The sequence below is a fragment of the Stegastes partitus genome, unplaced genomic scaffold (assembly GCF_000690725.1).
Source record: "Stegastes partitus isolate 25-593 unplaced genomic scaffold, Stegastes_partitus-1.0.2 Scaffold2, whole genome shotgun sequence".
Lineage (NCBI taxonomy): Eukaryota > Metazoa > Chordata > Actinopteri > Pomacentridae > Stegastes > Stegastes partitus.
The window spans coordinates 1,259,466-1,276,108 of NW_007577733.1; the positions used below are offsets into that span (position 1 = coordinate 1,259,466).

General features: G+C 39.4%; 1 protein-coding gene across 3 annotated transcripts in view; it reads left to right on the forward strand.

Moving 5' to 3' along the window:
• Positions 1-16,643, forward strand: part of elf1 (E74-like ETS transcription factor 1) — a 38,781-nt gene that overhangs the window by 1,387 nt on the left and 20,751 nt on the right. Inside the window, exon 1 of one of the 3 annotated variants that reach the window (XM_008276095.1) lies at positions 9,001-9,312. The exons of 1 other annotated variant lie outside the window; for it this stretch is intronic. The gene's annotated coding sequence lies outside the window, so the exon portion shown is untranslated. Of the gene's footprint in view, positions 1-9,000; positions 9,313-16,643 lie in introns of those variants that run through there. One more of the 3 variants, XM_008276110.1, reaches the window with a different exon arrangement.

Consider the following 16,643-nt stretch of genomic DNA (forward strand, 5'->3'; position numbering starts at 1 on the left):
GAATCAAACATTTACCAGCCCCTTGCTATTTTAGTAGTCTGCACTGATATTAAACTGATGATCTTTTTCTTTTTGGCTCTTTTAGTTGCATATCATAATCAGTTTGAATATCTAGTTTTTGGTTTTGGTAAATTTTGTGCAATGTTTATTATTACCTGAAATTTTACAGACCTCGATGCAGCCATATTTGGTAAAAAATATAAAAAACTATAGCAGGCCTTGCTGACGCACAGCGCACCACTCGCAGCCTCGGACTGAAAATATCGACTAAAATGGGAGTGAGCTAGAGAGCCTCATATACTTATCGAGTTCTCTTCAAGCACAAATATAAATACATGTTTACCGATGTGCTTTTTCGACAAATGCAGGCCTGTAACGCTTGACAGAATAGTGTTTTTTTAAACTGTTGATCAACCCTATTCTGTGGCGAGTCTAAATGTTTGCCAGATGTTTACATTTTTGGGCTGAGATGCTTGTATCATGGGACAGACAAACACAATCTCATTGGTCGGCAGCAGTTGCTTCCTTCAGAGCGGGCGGCCGTGACGCAGAGAGCAGAGTTATGAGCTTTTAGTTTGTCAGTCCCACCAGAGACAGGACCAGCTGGACCCACCAACCCTTCACCCACCCTCTCTGCCCTCCCCTTCAGTCTTCCCATGGTGGGAACACTGGCAGAGGCTTGTGGATAATTGGAAACTTCAATCCACTGAAAGCAATTATCCAGAACAAGACTTTCCAAATATACTCCAGTATGCAGTCGTCTTGTTTGTTTCAAACATGTGCCCTTGTTTTAGGAACATCCTGCCATGCTGCTGCCCACACATTAGCTTCGCCTTTGCCCCTTTTCCTCGCTGCTTTGATCGCTTTATTGTTGTGCAGGCTTTGAGTGATATAGGTCAGTTTGTGTGTGTTTGTGCACACTGCAGATAGAAGACTGTGGGGTTGAGGTTAAAGCAGTTCCTGGTAGCTGTCTTATCCTGTGACGGTGATGTCACCATCAGCAGTCTGAGCAGCTGAGGAGTGTGATGATGACCGAGGATAACAATGGAAAGCTGTTGTGCTCCCTTTCGTGATGAAGGGCTATTCAGACATCAGATACTTCTTCTTGCCCAAGATGAACCCGCCTGCCTTAATGGGCTTCTGGATATTGATTCGACTACACAAAAAGAAGAACTGGGCTCTTATCCTATTTAGAAAGCAGCACTCCAGTTTCACAAAAGCTTTCAGAGTGGCCTTGCAAGAGACAAGGAGTACAGTGGCTTTTTTCTTTTGCCAGTTGGCATGTGTTGTAATCTTTATAAACAGGTCAATCATCCTGTTACAGTGTTCAGGAATATTTCCAGAGCTAATTCAACATTATTTTAACTGCTGCTTTAATGTCCAGACATACACTTACTAATAAAGTCTGCTTATTTACTCTGCAAGCTTAAAAAGAGTCTAATGACCGACATTTTCTGAGGTCACCAACTTTACGTAATGGCTCTTTCTTCTAGGTGTGAATTAGTGCAATTTGATGCCTTAAAAATAACCACAAGATGGCAATGTTCATATACTTTGACTAAACAAACAATCATATGAGATGGCTGAAACCTGAAATGACTTGCAGAAAATGTGGGAACTGACTTGTGAAAAGAGAAATAAAACTTTTGAACTTCTCTTTTTGTCAAGTAGAAAAAATAACGTGTTGGCCTGTGTTCTGCTGAGAGCTCACAGAGGAACTGCTTTTTTTTTGCAAAGTTCCTTAATTATACGCTGCTGTTTAACCACCGCAAGCTTGTGACACCTGAATATCACCTTGTCAGACATGTTTGATAGTCAGGCAGCAGTATCTGTAAACTGCTGCCACTGGACATGACGTCAAAGGGAAAGGAGAGACAAGGGAAATTCCACCTGTAACCTCGTTCGACTCTCATGCTGTCTGTCTCACAAGCATGTGACTTGAACGAGTCATTATGCCATAGTTTTCCCCATGAATCTCTAGATTATTATGACGTAATCCAGCCTTATGGTCAAAGCTATTTTTAGTAAAAGATGAAAACTTAACATTGTAAGTATTGGTTGGGACATTATTAAGGTATTAAAGCTTAGTTTTGTGAAATCAGTCAGACTTCACTGTGAGTAATACTATACCAACAGAAGTTGTGCAGTCCTCTAGTATCATTATAACACCCATTAATTATAAGTATGATTGGCTTATTCAGTAATCATGTAACTGCACATTGTGGTGCTAATAAAAACTTACTGAGAATATGCAATATTTGAACAAAAGTGTCATATTTTTTTTATTTCAGAATCAGAAACCTAAGTTAAATGAGCAGATTGATAGAACTGTCATGCCTGTACAGTAAATATGAAGCTACAGCTGTTACCATCTGAAAACAGAGGGAACCCCTATCCTGGATGTGTCCAAAGGTATCAATGTAAAACTACATATTTTTGATTTCACACTTTCAAAAAGATCGAGCCTTATTTATTGAGCTTTGTACACACTAGTACGTGGATTTTGGTACCTTTCAGACAGAGCCAAGCTAGTTGTTTCCCTCTGTTACTTTCTAGCCTTTATGCAAAGCTAACAACCTGCTGATTGTAACTTTATAAACCAATAAGAGCCAATAAGTCCCAGCCAAAAAGCAAATAGCTGTATTTTCAAACTATTCCTTTTAAGGAAAGAATTTCATGCAATGTAACATTAGTTTATATTCAGCTGGAAAAACAGAAATCGCACAGACTGTAGGAAAATGTAAGAAAAAATAGCATCATTTAATATTTGGCCTGTACACACTACATTGTCTGCAGGGAGAACTACTGTTGGTTCTTTGTTCTGGCAGCATGTTGACATCATGAGATTAGTTAACCGCATTACTTAGATATTTTTATGGTGCCCACTGAGGTGCATGTAGGCACACAGCGCAGTATGCTGTATCACTGATGTATGTGTAATTTTATTAAGGAGTGGCTTAGTTTGTAATGTTCCAGCTTACTGTAGTTTGACCACACAAAGTAGCTCCTGACAAAAATAGAAACTGGCTTTGTCTGCAACTTTGGAGCATAATGATATTCCAGCCTATCATTTTTCATGTCTCTTACGGCTAATGAGGTAGTAGTGAGCGGTTCACAGAAGCCGCTCATGAGTCAGCTCAGCCAGTGCTGCTTGGACTTAAACAGCGAGCTTTGTCCGAAGAAGCCAAATGATCTATCCTCATTCAACTTTCAACAAATGTAACTAATACAACCAACGACACAGGTGACAGACTTTACAGTTAGCTCTGCCAGCTCATTACATCAGTTGAAAAGCAGTGGTCTGTCCTCACCATCAGTAAATTTTGTCATTTAGTTCTTTGTTTTTTTTTTTTTTGGAGTGGTTAATTTCAGAGTGACAGGCAGTTCTCAGGCTTGTTGAATTATTTAACTGCATGCAGCCACTGGGTATTATAATCAAGGCCCTGTGTGACAGCGCAATATACTCGAAGGGTCTCATGGCATTTTATTAATAATGAGCTTGAGATGAACTGGGGCTGCCGGGTTAAAAACTGCTTTGTATTAGAGCAAACATGCTCTTCACACTGAACTGGCTGGTGTGACACAGATAAACTTTTCGAAACCTTGACGATTGTTTACGATAAGGTATCTGTATGAGAAACAACCTCAGTGATTTAACGTAGCAAAGAATCCTGTCTGCAGTTGTCTGATTGCAGGTTGCTGAAAAAGCCCACAGAGGTGTGATGTGAATTACGTGGACTGTTAGCCTGCTCTCTGTGTTTAATATTTAATGAGATGCAGTCTGTATGCATGTATGTAGCTTGGGCAGCAGTAGATCTAATGCTACTACTCCATCTACTCCCTGTTTATGAAAACTACAGTATGTTGTACTATAAAATAAATAATTTATGCAACCCCTGGTTTATTAGCTAATCCACCAAGAAGACAAGATTAATATTGTAGTGACACAACATCCATTATGCAAGAATCTTAGCCTACTGGCAGGTGAGACAATTTCACGAGGTTCTTTAAATGTTAAAAGAATAGTTAAGCATTTTGGAAATAGGCTTTCTCACTTTCCTAGACCTGAAAATTGATACCACTCCCAAATCTGTTAAACTTGAAGCTCAAGTCAATTGTAATAGCATTTTTATACCTCATTTTGCTTGAATCAATGTGTTAATTAAAACTTTCCTTATGCCTTTATGTGAGGCTAAGCTTACTGTCTCTTGCTTCATATTTAATGGATACATGTGTGCAGTGCCTATCTGCTCGGCAAAAAAAAGAAAGAAAGAAAGAGGGAGAAAAAAGTGTATTTCTCCGAATACTTACCTGAAGAATTTATAGTTAAATCCAGCCTGAAATTGAATTTCTTTTCACCATTGTTAATTCAGACTAATGGTTGAATTTTCTGGCAAGTCAGCAAAATGGGAGCATATATTGACTTGTTATTTCACAATGAACATTTAGCAAGCTGTGTCGATTTTGATTGTTTTTTGCACAGTTTAATGTGACTGTATCCTGTCCACTTACAGGAAAAAAATGAAAAGACAAAGAATATAAGGAGGGAAAGACAAGTTGTTCAGCTGTGTGTTGAGAGTTCAAATGTATTGCTAGAAAGAGGGACCTGGCTTAGAGTATCTCTTCCAGAAGTCACTTCCAAATGTGTGCACGGTTCACATTACGTGCCAGTGTGAATATAGTCAAATAAACTGAATGCCACATTGAACACTCTCTGTTGTGATCTTTGCATCTGTGCTCGGAGGTGCTAATGAATCACTCACATACAGTGGACTGAGCTGTTGCACACTGAAAGCGCTGTCTTTGCAGCTGTACACATACACAGCTCTTTGTTGAGTCTGTGTATCTATAGTCATGCTCCGTCAGCACAGTGAATCATCTCAGAATGTGACTCAGCTCAGGATGGTCACTGTCCCAGAATGATGATGTTTTCATAGCACCATAAGCTGTCAGCTATTGAACAAACTGGATTCAAGTGTGACCTCAACCAGCTGGCATGCTTTTAAACCAAAATAACGGTAATATTTGCATACCACCTTGGTTGCCTTCAGTTTTTCACTGTAATCCACACCTGGCAGATGTTTCTGAGTGTTTTCTTGTACAATAATTCTTTGTCCATCTCAGTGGGGTTAATTAAAATGCCTTGCTGCCCTCTTGTTTTCCTCGTTCTGTGTCTCCTGTGGGGTGCACGTCTGTCCTGTTAGCTAGCATCTGACAGGCTCAGCTGAAATCTGTCCACTTCTGTATTTGAGCAGCAAGAGCAGCCACCAGATGACCTCCACACAAATAATTCTGTGTGTCCTCCAAATGCTCCCATATCTCATCCTGTCAGGGATTGCTATAAAATGTTTGTAAGGTCGACAGTTCTTGAACATGCCACTTTACTGGGTGATCTGAATAATATAAGCGTACAGGCTTCGCTAACACCTGGCTTTTGATTCATTTGTGACTCTAATGTTATATGTTAAAACATAAAATTTATTGTCTGAGAATATTTCTGTAGCAACCTGAATAACTAAATTAAATGGTGTCCTATTAACAAGTTTACCCATGCATCGACTGAATGTGTTAGAATGTGAATCTTGCAGCTTAAGATACCACTGGCTTTTGGATTGACAACCAAGAAGATTTATATTATACAATTAGTTATCTAGTTTCTCTCTTTTGGCAAAGAGAGTCTACTGCCACAGACTTCGGTGCAAAGTATTGCTGTGCTCTGCCTTTAATGGGGACACACCACAGAAAATGGGGGCTTTGAGGCCTGCTTCTGTTGTGGTCGGCCTCTGTTATGCAGAACGAGCACATGAGACTAACCAGTGACCCTTTTTTTTATTCTTAGGCTGCAAAGGAAAGGTGTGTCCTTTCAGATAGCCTGCATGGTCACGTGTCCGTGTACTGATCACACATCAAGGCATTTTTTCTCTGCTCTCGTTAATACACAACCATTGTATGAATAAAGCAAGAACACAATGCACTGTGTGAGCCAGGCGTTTTGTGTTTTCACACTGTGGGTTTGAATTTAATTTGATCCCAATGACATGTCTTGAAGCAACAGCAATTTAAACATCTTCACTTTTATTGCTTTTCCCTGGAGTGGATGTGATTTGTTGTGCAAATCTGGGTGAGTTTGCGTTTGGTATTACAAAATATAATTGGAATCATGGTGAATTCTTAGGAGAGAGTAAGTGGGCTCTTTTTCCTGTATTCAAGAAAAACACATTGTAACAAATTATTGACATGCAGTTCATGAGGCTTTTTAGTTTAGTCTAGATTTGAGGCCATGAACGTTTCACTGCGAACACTACAACCCCAAGACCTAATGTGTCTGTCTGGCGTAATTAAGTGACTTTATCATTGCTTTCAGTGCTTTTTTTATTGCTATCCAATCCATTCCTGACACCAATCAACAATTTAGTGTATGTTTTTGCCCAAGCATTAACATGAAGATATAAAATATGTCGATATATACTATCTGTTATATCCTGGAAGAGGAAACCCTCCACTTTTCTTGTAAAACACATTTTCACGAGTCAAATAAAGTGTGTCTGTTGTACAGCGTGTGATGCCATTTGAAGCTAATTAAATCGGACTCTATGAATAAAATTTACCTAGCTGGACAGTTTTTACGAAGATATTTTTAACATTACACTCTTGCCAATATGTGTTCAATGTGATTGAGACTTTAAACAGTACAAATTAGGATTATAGTCGAATTTTTCCACATTTCATCTGTCATTTGCTAAATCAAGGCATTAAGTGATTGAATGAAAGACAAATTCTTATCAGAAATTACCAAATACCAAAGCCAAATACCAAATACCAAAGCTTGAAATAATGTTTCTTTCATAGTAACTTTATGACAAAAACGATTCTACTTACTTGGCAAATAGCTGAAACGAACATGCAGTTTCAAAACCATAATCAGTAAATTTTCTGTTGACAACCAATTTGTTATTAGACTAATCCTTTAAGTGCTTCTGTGTGGTTCAGAAGCAGACATCATAAATTAGGGTGATGCAGACATCTGTTGGTTGAACGCTTTTGTTATTCATGCTATTCATTAAAGTATATCCGGTGAAATGTAGCATTTGTATTTGGTATTGGCTTCAGACTTGCTTGACATGTTTAATTCATTTTTGTCATTATTCTTGCTTTGAAATATTTTTGATTGGCAGTCACAGTGTTGACTCGAATACCTTTTATGATTCTGGATGTCCAGTTTATGCTCTCATCCAGGATAAATTATAGTTATTGTGCTGGTAGAGAGGGATTCATCCTCTGCCCTACACAGTGACAACTTTCCAGAACTTGTATGAACACAGTTTACACTGTAGTGCCTCTAGTGCTGTCCTTGTAGTTCCCCCAACCAAATGCTACAAGGACAATGCTCTGTCTTCCTCAGATGATCTAGCCAGGAGGCTGCGGCAATAAATGTTCTCCTTAGTGTTTACTGATGTATGCAATCCATGCCTGCCATCTCTGCATTTGCTTTCTGTTAGGGAAGTAGCTATTGAACGTAAACGTATGCAGCTCTCTTTCAGACATCAGATGCTGTTTTTCAACCCTTTGGTGTTTGTCGAGGTTATCAAATTATCTGTAGGTTTACATAACAGGAGTAACACAGGAATTAAGTTTGCTTGTGTACATGTGTCTGTGTGTTTTTGTGTGTTTACATGGTTGTCCTGGGTTTTTCGCAGTGCTGCAGTGCATTAGCCTTAAGAGTTTATATCACAAGAAGTGAACAGTTTCCTCCAAGGCTTCAGGGTTGTGGACAGTGTTTCCAAAGGCAGATGATAAATGGAGCTTGTTTGGTGTAACTTTCCCTCATGGCAAGGCTATCAATTTGCTCCGAAGCAAACAGCTGCTTTCGACTCCGAGCTGAGCTGCGCTGAACGGAGGACAGGAAGAATTAATGTGATGATGGGAGCACTTGGTGGAGATTGAGAGGGTGATTTTGGGGTCCATGACAAACAGGCCCTGCTGCAGGTGTAAGTGAGTTTAATGCGTTCATTTTTTTAGCCGTCAAGTTCTGTGATGCTTTATGGTCATTCTGTACAATTCCAATTAGAAAAATAAATACAGAAATAAAAATAAAATGTAATTATTTATCTTTTGCATCAGTTAAATATGCTACATGGGGCTTTTCAGTGGAAAACATGTTTAAATTGGTGTGATGACAGAGTGTCGAGCACTCACCACAGACCACCGCTTCCTGTTCGAGTGTCATTTCTGATAAATATTTTTTTTGTGACGTGTACACTGAACATGACAAGATACGTGTCAGTTGAAATGATGTGTTACCTACTCATATGATCTGACACTTTTTGCATACTTTAATAACAAATTAGAATGAATCATTTGAGATATGGATGCATAATTGCCTGAATTAAACTTGCATGTGATGATTGTTCACTGCAGAAGCTTCCCCATGATCATGGTCACTGAATCTCAAAGAGGATCAGGAGGAGGAGAGAAACTGTGGGCTTCTGTCATAAAGCACTAGCTCATATCTAAATGCAATCGACTTTTCAGTTCTTTTTCCCTCCCACTGGTAGAAGTTATTTTATGGTGCTTTCTACTGCAGGGGAACAACTCCTCCACAAGTCAGCAGTTTAACTGTCTCGTTGATATGGCTATTAGAACCACAATTCATTGTAAATGTTTTAATGGGACACAAAGAGATGTGAACTTTATTTCTGACCTGCCATACAGATTTTTATCACCATGCCTGGCCCATATTCTGTGGTCAAAGTCTAAAGTAAGTGCATACCTGTCCAACTGTTTGCTTATACCTCCGCCTCCGCAGGAGTAACCCGTCTTTCGTCTTTCATGCTGTTTAAGGTGTGGCCCTCTGGTTGGTTCTCTCTGATGCCCCCTCCCCCGCTGTAGCTCTGTCCAATCCCTACCACAAGGGGAACTCACCTGAAAGGATTTGCATTTAGGGCCGATACTCATCGCTGATTGGCCAGGTGAAGGCAGTCTGCCTCAGGGCTCCCCTACCAATGGCGACAGTGCTGCGTGACTCATAGGGAGAGGACAAGTTGCTTCACTACACTTCTCCTTTTTCTGTTTCAAACAGCAGCCATTGCATTGTCTTTTTCTCCTCCTCTCTAATTTCGTTTTATCGCTGTGAGAAAGAGGTGTGGGGCTGGCCAGTCTTTAGGCACCATTGTCTTCCTCTGAGCACATCTTGGATTATTCCCAGTTTCATCTTTTGTTGTCTATTTTTCTCTTGATGTTCATTGGTTGCTGAGATCGACACTTGTTCGATTGCTATTATGGACCTCGTCACCCGAACCCTGTGTATTTGAGGTCAGTGATGAATACCTCTCCTCCTCTTCACACTCTTAGTTATTTTGATGGTTTTTATTGTGGTTGTTGTTGAAAACAAATAGCTAGAAATAGGCTCCTAAGCATTTTCTCAATTGTTTACATAAATATTATTGTATACTGGGGTTAATGTACGTGTATATTTGCCAACGATGCTTGTAGATGGACTTAATTTGGTCCACTTGCAATGTGGTTGACATCGTGTGCACCATTTGCTTTACCATGGCATATTCATTAAGACACTTGACATATTAAAGTTTTCTAAAGGGAGCTTAAACAGGCCTTTCCAGTTCAACAGATATTTATATAGGTGTGTTTTCCCCCATCTAACATCTTCCAGGCCTACTTCTATATCAAATGCCAACGAAGGAAACAGCAAAACAAAATTATTTACGCTATGATTACAGGAGCTTGGCTTGTATATACTGCACCATTTTCTGTCGCTTATGCCCTTTTAAGATGAAGTGATGAGTTTACTTTTTGTGCTTACCACTTGAAGAACTAATAAGAATTATCCTTAACTGAAAAGGCTGCTTGTTGCATTTCTTTTATGAATTTTTGCCTTATATGGTGTGTTGAAGCAAGGGCGGGAACAGTATTTGGCAAGCCTGTGACCAAGCCCACATGTACTTTTCATGGTGTAGTAATCAGTATTTTAGCACCAGGTCGATTTTAAACCATGATTCCTACCCAGATGTCATACTGTTGTTGTAAAAATGTGACCTGCTCCATTAAATGGTTGTAGTTTTACTGCTTCTGCTCTCAGCCACAGGTCTATGCGTGAAGTCAGTCATGCAGTGCTTCATGCATCAAAATCCCCTGTTCACCAGAACAGAATGTTGCTCATCTTGTAATGTAGATGCGCAGTAGATTATCATTTCACCTCAGAGTGAAGTGTGAACCTGCGGTATTTTTTGCTACCTCTTTATTGCATGTATGAACCAACATTTCCTATAGTCTTTTTACCCCTCTCTCAACCAAATGATTCTGCTTAATGCTGGTGAGTATCTGTTTCTAAAAGTTGCTCAGTGCAGCAGAGATAAAAGCACGCTTCCTGTTTTACCAGAAATCTACTCTGCACTTTGTGGACCACAGAAGACATTGTGCACATACTATATCACTGAGCAAACACAGCTACAGTCAAAGCAACTTTCAGATTTCACACCCGTTTTCTTTTGAATCAGTCTTCAAATACTGCTGCAAAAACACACAGCGCTGCAGTTATCCTAGAACCAGGGCAGAACATTTGTATTTAGATTTGGTCAGGTTTTTTAAATGTAATTATATTCAAAATACCAAAGTTTGTGGTTGTTTTATCTGTTTGGCATTCAGAATTGGTCTTGTTGGTGTAGTGTCTGACATAACAGTTGGGGCCCAAGAAAGGCAGTGTAGAGCTAATTATTTTCAGAGATAGCAAAACAAGATCTCTATGCTTTAGACTGAGTTACTGAACTATTGCTAGAAGTGGATCTATTGGCCTCGCACTAAAAGAGTTTCTCTGTATCTTTATTTATACCTGCTATAGCGTCAGCAAATGATGCTGTGAGTGAATGGCTTTGTTGTTGAGCAATTCTGAGTTTGCATTCAACCTCACTTACCCGACTTTCACATCATACTCCATGCCCACCCTGATTTGGATTGTAAATGAGGCCCTCGTGCTTTAGAGGATGAACTCATCCTGTAGCTGCTGTTTAATGAGACTTTGTGTGTTTCATTCAAAGAACAGAGACTGATAAAGAACAGAAGGGGGGCTGGACAGTAGTGTCAGGATGGCTCTTCTTTCAATACAAAGTCAACAAGTCTTAGCCTGTAATTAGATCATTAGACTTGGGCAAGATGACGGAGGCGTTGCAAGAGAAGGGCATGACGAGAGGAGGAGGACGAGGAGGGGTTTACTTTATTACTATAGCCCTGGCATGCTGAGATATGTAAAAAGGGAAGATTTTTATCAGGTTGCAAGTTCTTAATTTGAAGAGAATGAACACAGAGCCAACTGTGTATGGTCAGGTAGAAACTGTTTGTTGCACTTTCGACATAAGTCAGTTTCACATGCTAGGGTACAAAGTGTTCCTCATCAGAAATAGAGTATCTCTATCTATATACATGTAATATCTGTCAGCAGCAAAAATACAGATAGGATAACTTTGTGCTAACTAAATATTCTACTGATTGAACGTCACACGTATAAACAAGCCTCCACTCACCCTGTTTACTCTTAATGTGGTGAAGAAGGAGAGAAATAGTTTTTAAATTGTTCTCTGTTTAGAAGTTATGACTGTGATGATATTTAAAGCCAATCAGATGCCATCATTTTCTTGATCAATCGAATAATATGTGTTTAGAGTCATATATGGTGGTTATGGCAAGTATTACTTCATTATGTTAGCAACTTGCTCATGTAATTGTTTTTGCGAGGTGACCATCACTTGTACCACTGCCTCTGGTCTAGTCTGTTTAGGTAGCTGTGGAAAACCATCAGACTCACAGTGAAACTAGTCGATACACGTCTTATTTACCCACGGTCACTGCATTCAAATAGACCTGGTTGGAAAATGTTCATATGACAACGCAAAATCAGAGCCCCTGTGTACTTTGGTGTTTTATATTGCTCAAGGATGGATTTGCATCATCTTTCCATGTCAGTTTCTCCATTTCTTCTTTGCCATTTTAATTTCCATCTCACTCTTTTTCTGGAAAAGATGCAGGCCTGAAGGTTGGAGAAGTAGACTTGTGACGGGAAGTTTGAACTCCTGTGACCAGCTGGGAAAATCTGGGTGGGGAAAGTTAATGTGTAACTCTCTCCCTCTGTAACGGCTACTGTGCCACTGAGCAAGGCACATGCTGTAATAATTCTGTAAACCAGATGTGTATCTGTGTAAATGTGCTGCAGGTACTCAGGAAACCCTCCCTTGATAAATAAAGTTAAATTGATTGAGTAACTGTATCCCATGTTGCAACTCTCTCATACTCGGAGCATGCTGGGACTGGCAGCCTGTTGTACTGCAGTGTATCGAACGGGCGCTGTGATCATCACATCTGCCCTCTGAGCCCACTAAACGAAAAGTTTTTAGTCCTTCTATCCAGAAAGATTTCATTTCAGTAATACAAAATGCCATTTGTCTTTATTTGTATCTGAGAACCAGAGCTGATTCTTTTTCTTTTTTTCATCAGACTTATTTCCTAAGAAATAAAAGGGATGTGATGTAATCTGGGATTTTTCAGTGATTATAAAGTCCTGCTTGTTCGAAAACATGAGATGATTGGTTTAGGTCTTTCAGAGACTGTGAATGTTATGTTAGCTGGGGATCTATAGTGAAGTGAAAAGACTTTGAATGCACTGTGTCACCAAGTTTCACACATCACATGTTTGGTTAAAGTTTCATCTGAAAATGATCAGTTTAACACCACCTTAACTCTACCAGAAGCTGGGAAAGATGTGAGTTCCCAGTCTGGACTTGTTACCATTTTTTGGTCACAGAAGGAGCCGGCAGGTGCATGAGAATAATAACACCCACCTGAATGAAACAGGTGAAAGACAAGAGCATCATGTTTTCAGACAAAGAGCAAGAAAGTATGAAAGAAAGTGCGAGAAGGATGATATGTGGAATATCAGGTCACACCTTTTGATAAAGTCTCCTGATTATGCAACGTACCACGCTGGTCACGGCACAGATCCTGTCTCCTCTTAACATGGCTGCATGGCAGTGTCTCATGCCCAGTGGTAAAGAGTAACAAAGTACATCATGTCAGCTACATTGCTGGGGTGCTATTTTGTGGTATTTGAACTTGAATTTCATATTTGTGCTCTGGTTTTATCTGCTACATTTCAGTGGGAAACAGTGTATGTTGTACTTACGGTTTTTAAATATATTGTGCTGTTAGAGAATCAACTACCCAACAGTGAGTAAAATTGATAAAAATTAACATGTTGACACCAGCTACCACATTAACACGGTGCTTACACAATAATACAGTATTAGAATTAAGCTAATAGTATGATAAATAACTCAACATCACTAAAAAAGTACTAGTTTGCCCACTCATGGGGACTCCACACCTGGACCATTATTTGTAATAAAGTATTTTAAGATTGTAGTAATAACTTATAATACTTTAAGCCAAGTAAAGATTATGAGTACTTCTTTCACTACTGATCATGTTGGAATTACACACAAAAAGTGGATTCAAAGGGATTCCCATCCATTTTTAGAATAAGTGACAGACTCTGCTTGTTAGTGGATCGAGTAAAGCTCAGGTGGTAATCAGGCCAATAGATAGAAACAGTATACAAGTCATGAATTATGGACTACTACAAAGCTCCACAAGCTAGTACTGTATAGAGTCTGCCTGAATTTTATTAGCATGCTGGTCATGTAACGGACTAGTTATGTAGTGTTTGTTGATAAGCTGAATATTATCTATTGTTTAAAACTTCAACATGGAAATTATGATGACGTACACATCTTGATAAAACTTTATCTGTCATAGAAGTTGCTCACTGAGCTTGTGTGGGTGGAGGCAGGTTTGAGGTGCAAGCTTATTTTGCTTCAGATAAAAGCAGCATGCAGAACATCATTAAAATTTCCATTACAGCCTTCGGTTGGGCTCTGCCTTTGGTTGAGGCATAGTCGTTTGTGACTGTATTCTTTGTAAATACGGAAATATAATGCATTTATGTCTTTCATGGCTGACAGCTAACTGACAGCTATAATATGCTAGCACTATATAATGCAATGGCCTTAAAACATTCACATTCACAGTGCAATGCTTTTTTCCCCCCAATTATATGGGTTCCACCCTGCATGAGGTAACAACATGCAGAAATAGACTCCTCAGTGCGAGATGCAAGTGAACATAAGACTAACATACTTTTAGCTAGTGTCACTTTCCAGCTCCCTTGTGCTACTTTAAACCATTTAAATTATGCTTTAATGCAGTATCACTTGGTACAAAGAGGCATTCTGACCAAGGCACAGAGGGAAATTGATTTCCCACATGGTTTTCGGAGGCTTTGGTCCCAGACACCCAGCTGCAGTGGTGTCTGTGTCTGGAAGCTTCAGCAGCCAGCTCTCATATGGAAAACTAGCCATGCCCATAATGACTCCAGCACTTAAATGATCTGCTGAACTGCTGTCTGAGTGGAAAGGTCTCAGTTATGTAGGCCTGAGTATAAGTTTGTGTTTCCTCATTTATTTATTTTTTGTCTTTAAACCTTGCCTCCTTCTCCTTAATACTTTGCTTTCATTTTATTGAAATGTCACTTCTTCCCTGCCATCACCTTTTTCTGTGTATGAGTAAAAGACTCGATGACAAGGTGTAAAAGGTGTGTGGCACACTCTCATGCATTTAATGTAGCTTAATGTGGCCCTCAAACATTTACCAGCAGGATGGCACCCTTTCTGTAAAAGTTTGTTGTAGCATCAAGGGCTTGGCATGCTCAAAGTTCTGTAATTGCTCCAAAGTATTCACCTCAGTGCATACATAAAGAGCTGCATGTATAAATAGTGAACAGTCGTTCTATACAGTTTCTTTACAAATGTGTCCATCAACATAAAGCTAATGGTGACTATGCTGCAAGTACATTTTAGCTAACTGACTGTTACAAGCTTCTTATTATTAAACAACAATAAAAACAATTCACTCTACTCATAATTATTGCAATACTTCAATATTTTGGAAAGTGTTTAGTCTTTGGCAGATAGTTATATAAAAAGACTGATAAGACTCTCATATCTGTCAAATAAATGTAATGCTTGAGCCAGCTGCTGGTGTGCTTAGCTTAGCTTAGCATAACAACTGAAAACAGGACAGCTCTATCCAAAAGTAACAAACCCATGTTTCCAGAGTTTATGCTAAGCTAATTTAATGCCCATAGTTTCATGGTGTATGTGGCATTACTGTTTTCTTCTAACTCTCTGCAAGGAAGTGGATAATCATATTCTCTAATTATTCCGTCACTCTGACTAAGCTGCTGATAAAATTCCCTGAGCTGTTTCTGGCAGTTGCAGTTTCACAAGAGCAGTGGTAGTATAAATACTTGTAGTGAGCCACGATGTCCTTGCTTACACAAAAATGCCAAACAATTTTTAGAATTCAGCAGTTTAGTCCACAGACAGGAGCAGTTTGAAAATCCATTCAGTCATCTGTTTGTGCTTGTCATGCCTGGTCTTCAACATGTGTCCCCACAGGCTCACTGGGCCTTTGCTGAACTGAACGAGGCCCACCTGCTCTCTCTGTCTTGTACCACAGAGCCTACTTTACAAGCCCTCTTCCTCTGCGTGTTCCTAAGCAACAGCCACTCCTTGTTTACCTTTACGTTTTTGCATTGTGATTCTCGTCAGAACAACATAACCCCAGCCCCTTGGGAGACTGACTGTCAGGCCTTTTTATTCAAAGTACTGTTGAAGCAAAGGTTAACGTTTACATGAGCCTGTCGTGTGTGCATCCTCCTGATAAAGCTATAGAGTCATTTCATTAAATTCGTAAACTTATCTTCTGTCTATACGTTTTGCACCCACATGTAATTATTACCGACCCTAATATGGTTAAACAATAACACCATGTAAATATTTTGTTATTTAACCATGTTGAACACGTCTGTCTCTTTAAGCAGGTAGTTTATTGTCCTCATCTCCTGCACCCGTGCTGCACCTTCCTCATCGCCTGACTATCATAAACAAGTGTATTTCATAAAGCCTTCTCAAATATTGACCTGCCTGGACAGACTGTACTTCTGCTTCCTGCACTGATCTCCAACACTTCTCTAAATAGGTGGATGTGAGCCTTTATTAATATTCGTAGCAGCTGGAACATATGAAGTTAATTAAATATGTTGGTATTAGTACAGTAATCCTAAATTTAACATTATTACAGATGAAATGGAGGTCAGACATAGTTGTCGAATATATGTTAAGATAACAAGCCCACGTGTCTGAAGTACAAGTAATGTTGTAATAGCTAAAACATGCAATGCAAGCTATGGTTGTGACTTCACGAGTTGTAGTTTAGGCGCGTTAATTAGGTCGCATAGCTGAACATTTTTTTTCCACTGTTCGTATTTGAAGTATGCACCTGGCATCTTGAAATGCAATGACTCTGCACTTCTGCCCTTAGATCCAGGAATGAGGCATACGTTTACTGGCTTCAAGATTAGATAGAAACATTGACCAGTGATATGTAATACCACACTGACCCAGTATCCAATTGTGTGAAATCAGATAAGCTCTCTTGAAGGGGCTAAGCTGTCTCAGTGTGAGTGGTTCTATCTGCAAGGCTTTATAGGGGATCAGATGGGAAGAGCTGATTTAGTTGTT